Here is a 6,680-nt window from a genome sequence, read left to right as displayed (position 1 = left end):
CACCTAGTAGCAGGCAATGGGAAAGACCCTCTCTCTGCCTCAGACCCTAGAGAGCATCCTATCATGGTCAGAATGCCTGGGGATGGAGCATCCATGATGCTAAAACCTGGGCTTAACTCCCCAACGGGGAGGCGGCAACAATTCTCCAGGATTCAGCGGTTCATCCCCAGTTGAAAGGACCTCTGTTAGCAGGTGATGGGCAGAGAATCATGGAATCATAGAATAGCAGAGTTGGAAGGGGCCTACAAGGCCATCGAGTCCAACCCCCTGCTCAATGCAGGAATCCACCCTAAAGCATCCCTGACAGGAGGTTGTCCAGCTGCCTCTTGAAGGCCTCTAGTATGGGAGAGCCCACCACCTCCCTAGGTCACTGGTTCCATTGTCGTACTGCTCTAACAGTCAGGAGGTTTTTCCTGATGTCCAGCTGGAATCTGTCTTCCTGTCACTTGAGCCCCTTATTCTGTGTCCTGCACTCTGGGAGGATGGATAATCATAGAATCATAGAATCATAGAATAGTAGAGTTGGAAGGGGCCTACAAGGCCATCAAGTCCAATCCCCTGCTCATTGCAGGAATCCACTCTAAAGCATCCCTGACAGATGGTTGTCCAGCTGCCTCTTGAATGCCTCCAGTGTGGGAGAGCCCACAACCTCCCTAGGTAATTGATCCCATTGTCGAACTGCTCTAACAGTCAGGAAGTTTTTCCTGATGTCCAGCCGGAATCTGGCTTCCTTTAACTTGAGCCCATTATTCCTGCACTCTGGGAGGATCGAGAAGAGATCCTGGCCCTCCTCTGTGTGACAACCTTTTCAGTATTTGAAGAGTGCTCTCATGTCTCCACTTAATCTTCTCTTCTCCAGGCTAAACATGCCCAGTTCTTTCAGTCTCTCTTCATAGGGCTTTGTTTCCAGACCCCTGATCATCCTCGTTGCCCTCCTCTGAACACGCTCCATCTTGTCTGCATCCTTCTTGAATTGTGGAGCCCAGAACTGGACGCAATACTCTAGATGAGGCCTAACCAGGGCCGAATAGAGAGGAACCAGTACCTCCCGTGATTTGGAAGCTATACTTCTATTAATGCAGCCCCAAATAGCATTTGCCTTTCTTGCAGCCATATCGCACTGTTGGCTCATATTCAGCTTGTGAATATGAGCCAACAATTCTAATCAAGTTATCTCTGATTAAAGCAGAAAATCCTTATCTTGCTGGACCGACAGCCTGACCTGGTCAAAAGCAGCTTCCAATGCCCCTAAGTACTATACGAAGTCCTATGTGTATAAAGAGCCCTGCAGGGCCAAAATCGCTTACAGCTCAGTCGGTTTTCCCGAAGAAGCATCACCGGAGAGTTTGCCATGGTCCATCCTTTGCTAGGAAAGGTCTTCTTTCAGCAGTCTTCTGCTTTCACCTCCGGCTTTTGTTAGCAGCTGTTTTATCTACATGAATGTGAGAAAAGTCCAAAGCTCAATGCTGTTGGAATTTCACCCACCGCAAGAATACCAGGAAGCAAACAGTGGCTTGAGGGATTTCGAGAGAGGCCCTGCTGATTGCTCCTTCGCAGCTGAAGTTGCTTGGAGACTCACATCCTTCAAACAGTTTCCACGGTGACAGCAGGTGATTTTCTGTCCTCCCAGAGTGGTTGCAAAATGTCTCTTCTACATTACGAATGGTGCCTTTCATTCTCGTTACAGAGCTCAATTTTCACCCCTGTGCCGTGCAAAGATGTGCACGCATGTGTTGTGCACTCAAGAACGCTTTGTGTGAGTGTGTTCTAACAGTGGTGAACTACAGATCTTTTTTGCTTTTGCCATTCAGGGCTTAGAACCAGCTGCAGGGAACGCTTACCAAATTTGCAGTTGACATAAAATTGGGTGGGATAGCTAATACCCTGGAAGACAGAAACAAACTTCAAAGTGATCTTGATAGGCTGGAGTGCTGGGCTGAAAAAAACAGAATGAAATTTAATAGGGATAAAAGCCAAATTCTACATCTAGGAAATAGAAACAAAATGCACAGTTACAAGATGGGGGATACTTGGCTCAGCAATACTACAAACGAGAAATATCTTGAATGGTTGTAGATCACAAGCTGAATATTAGCCAACAGTGTGATACGGCTGCAAGAAAGGCAAATGCTATTCTAGGCTGCATTAATAGAAGTAAAGCTACCAAATCACGTGAGGTACTGGTTCCCTTCTATTCGGCCCTGGTTAGGCCTCATCTTGAGTATTGCATCCAGTTCTGGGCTCCACAATTCAAGAAGGACGCAGACAAGCTGGAGCGTGTTCAGAGGAGGGCAGCGAGGATGATCAGGGGTCTGGAAACAAAGCCCTATGAGGAGAGACTGAAAGAACTGGGCATGTTTAGCCTGGAGAAGAGAAGATTGAGGAGAGACACGATAGCACTCTTCAAATACTTGAAAGGTTGTCTCGATCATCCCAGAATGCAGGATACGGAATAAGGGGCTCAAGTTACAGGAAGCCAGATTCCAGCTGGACATGATGAAAAAAAAATCTGACTGTTAGAGCAGTATGACAATGGAACCAGTGACCTAGGGAGGTTGTGGGCTCTTCCACACTGGAGGCCTTCAAGAGGCAGCTGGATAACCATCTGTCAGGGATGCTTTAAGGTGGGTTCCTGCATTGAGCAGGGGGTTGGTCTCGATGGCCTTATGGACTCCTTCCAACTTTACTATTCTATGATTCTTGTCTTGGGTCAGAGTGCCTAAAATGAAACTCTGTGGGTTCATGCAGAATAGGCCTTGTGAGTTGGACCTGGAAGCTGAAGTTCAGGGCTTCATCTTGACAAACACAGGAGGGAAGGTACGTTGCTCTTATTCTCTGCAGCATGATGAAATTGGCTCTGCTCCATCAGTGTTATAATTTATTTATTTATTTATTTATTACATTTCTATACCGCCCAATAGCCAGAGCTCTCTGGGCGGTTCTCTTGCACCCAAGAACAGAGCGATTCAGGGTTGGCACTAAATCTATAGGCCCATGAAAACTTTATCTATTCCTTTATCTATAACTTTATCTATTTATTTATCTTGGGCGGTTTATAAGGCAGAGCTGGCTGTCCTCAAAATGCAGAAAAACATACTTCCGGGTGGTGGGTGGTGGGGCGGGGCAGAAGTAATAGCTCCCCCCTTCCCGCATTAGGACCACTGTTCTGAGAAAAAGCAAAAGTTCGAATTATCATGTGCAGGATCTGAAGGGAGCATCTGTGCATTTGTGCTCCTATCCTTTAATTTGCTGTTGCAGAGCTGTGCGTCTTCAGTTTATAAAAATAGAGATCAGCTGCGTTCCCTGGAAATGGGGGGGGGGGGGGCTCTCCCTATGAAAGCAACCCCAGATCAGTTTTGCCCTATTAGAGCAAACAGTCAAGGAACACAGCTGATCTCTATTTTTATAAACTGGAGATGCACAGTTCTGCATCAGGAAAGGATAAAAGCTCCCTCCACAAATGCGCAGTTTCGGATATAAATTGGGGTGAATTAACGCCGACTCAGAGGAGTTAATTAACACAACCCTGCCTTCTGCCCGGTTTCTGGAAACCAACCAGGGGTTGCCATCCACCCCTTGCTCAACCCCAGAGCAAGGTCACAGGGTGGAAGGGTTATGGTGACCTCACTCTGAAGACAAAAATCAGGGTAAGTTCCCGGCTTACCCATGCTCTACAAATGTGGTTCTTTCTGGTTCTCAAATACGTCACTGCAGAACTGAATGTTTAGTTTTAAACTGCTGCCTTCTAGCTTCATCCCACGTACCTGTTTCCTCGAATTATGTAGCGTAAAGCTGTTGTTGTTAGCTAAATCATACCCCGGGTGGCAGCGCTCCTAAGATTCTTTGCATACCAGGAAAAGGGTTTAAGGGGGGGAAAGTAAAAAAATCATAAAAAATCAACGCATGGCCCAATCCGATTCAAATTTGGTATGCTTAAAGCTCTCCTTAATATCTATTACTGTGCCGATTTTGACGTCTTTATCTTTAACACTTACGCAGATGTAAGCATTGGTTTAATTTGAATGCCTAAAAGTATCAAATCCTGCTCTTGCGCCCCCAGTGGCCGCTCAGAGAACAACAAAAGATTCGCTCCTAAAGAGGTAGCAAAATAGGCCGGGTCTTTTGGCTTTAAAGCACAATGAAAGCAGGATGCCTGGAAGTGCTTCACAGTCAAAGCACATTATAAGCTGGAAAACTTCGGAGTCCTTTGCACGCAATTCGCAGTGATTGCACAGTATAATGCTGGTGTGATGAAGCTAATAGTGGCTGAGAAGGAAAGAAAGGGAAGGAACCTCTCGTGCAAGCACTGAGTCATTACTGACTCTTGGAGGTACGCCAGCTTTCGCAGACATTTTCTTGGCAGGCCTTATAGCGGGGTGGTTTGCCGTTGCCTTCCCTGGCTGTTATTACCTTTCCCCCAGCTAACTGGGTACTCTTTTTACCGACCTCGGGAGGATGGAAGGCTGAGTCGACCCGAGCCAGCTGCCTGAAACCAGCTTCCGTTGGGATCAAACTCAGGCCGTGGGGAGAGTTTCAGGAGGCCAGATCACTTCATGTTTAAAAATGGCCACAGCCAACACCCATGGGACTTTTTGTGTTATTTATTTATTTTCAATGTTTTATAGCATATTTTTAAATCAATTTTCCCCCCAAGCCATCTGTGTTTGTGGCTGTCATAACTTTTTGAGGATGCAAATTCCATAGTTTAATGACTCGCTTCTACAGAACAAGAATCAACTGGGGTGGGTGTGTTCTTCAAAGACACCCAGCCAGCCAGTCCGAATCGGGCAACGTTGGGAAAATGTGTGGGAATAGATAAAGTTTTCATGGGCCTATAGATTTGGTGCCAACCCTGAATCGCTCTGTTCTTGGGTGCAGGAGAGCTTTGGGAAGGCAGACTGGATTGATGCCAGCTGGAGTCAGCAAATGGATTCATATATTGGGGATCTCCGGTCAAGAGTGTTCTGTACCTTCAGGCACAGTGATGAAACGCCTGGTGAAGCAATAAGACTCCAACAGGTATAGAATTTATGGCACAGATGTGGTCAAAGTACTTCTTAACGGCTGAAAAGATCAAATAACCCACAGAATGGAAGGCAAACAATTCTTCTATTGTGTCTCCTTTCCCAAAGCTAAGCAACCATTTGGCCAACAGTGCTTAAGATTGCCAAGAACACAAGAGGTAGTTAAGGAGATAGAGAACATGGATAGAGTGAAATCTTCATTCCCCTCCCCCTGACCCCCCCCCCCCCCGGCTGCTCACTCAGGCCCAGAATTCAGAGTCATCCAATGAAAATGGATTGGCAGTCAGTTCAGTTCAGACCAAAGAAAATACTGCTTCTACAAAAGCCTAGTTTCCACATTACACAATGGCCCCATTCAGAAGACACCTTAAACCATGGCTTTAACCACAGTGGTTACGCAAAAAAACTGGGCTATGTTCAGAAGACACCTTAAACCACAGCTTTAACCACCAGAAATAAAGCAAAAAGCCTTATTCACCATGGTTTAAGGTGTCTTCTGAATGGGCCCAATGACACATCATGACAAACATCATAGAATCGTAGAGTTGGAAGGGGCCTAAAAGGCCATTGAGTCCAACCCTCTGCTCAATGCAGGAATCCACCCTAAAGCATCCCTGACAGATGGCTGTCCAACTGCCTCTTGAAGGCCTCTAGTGTGGGAGAGCCTCCACCTCCCTAGGTCACTGGTTCTATTGTCGAACTGCTCTAACAGTCAAGAAGTTTTTCCTGATGTCCAGCCAGAATCTGGCTTCCTGTAACTTGAGCCCGTTATTCCGTGTCCTGCACTCTGAGATGATCGAAAACAGCTCCTGGCCCTCCTCTGTGTGACCACCTTTTAAGTATTTGAAGAGTGCTATCATGTCTCCCCTCAATCTTCTCTTCTCCAGGCTAAACATGCCGTTCTTTCAGTCTCTCTTCATAGGGCTTTGTTTCCAGGCCCCTGATCATCCTGGTTGCCCTCTTCTGAACGTGCTCCAGCTTGTCTGCATCCTTCTTGAATTGTGGAGCCCAGAACTGGACACAATACTCTAGATGAGGCCTAACCAGGGCCAAATAGAGAGGAACCAGTACCTTACACAATTTGGAAGCTATACTTCTATTAATGCAGCCCAAAATAGCATTGGCCTTTCTTGCAGCCATATCACACTGTTGGCTCCTATTCAGCTTGTGATCTACAACAATTCCAAGATCCTTCTCGTTTGTAGTGTTGCTGAGCCAAGTATCCCCCATCTTGTAACTGTGCCTTTGGTTTCTATTTCCTAGATGTAGAACTTGGCATTTGTCCCTATTAAATCTCATTCTGTTGTTTTCAGACCAGCAATCCAGCCTATCAAGATCACTTTGAAGTTTGTTTCTGTCTTCCAGGGTTTTCGCTATCCCACCCAATTTTGTGTCATCTGCAAATTTGATAAGCATTCCCTGCACCTCCTTGTCCAAATCATTAATAATTTGGTCATTTGGGTGACTCTTCTTCCCTATAAACCTAAGATAGGAAGTTTCAAGAGTTATTTATTTATTTATTACGTTTTTATACCGCCCAATAGCCAAAGCTCTCTGGGCGGTTCACAAAAATTAAAACCGTTAAGAACATAATAAAACATCCAACAATCTAAAAACCCAAATACAAAATACAATATAAAAAGCACAACCAGAATA

Source organism: Elgaria multicarinata, chromosome 23, assembly GCF_023053635.1.
Source record: "Elgaria multicarinata webbii isolate HBS135686 ecotype San Diego chromosome 23, rElgMul1.1.pri, whole genome shotgun sequence".
Taxonomy (NCBI): Eukaryota; Metazoa; Chordata; class Lepidosauria; order Squamata; family Anguidae; genus Elgaria; species Elgaria multicarinata.
The sequence above is the reverse complement of the archived record's forward strand: the minus strand, read 5'-3'. Positions refer to the sequence as shown.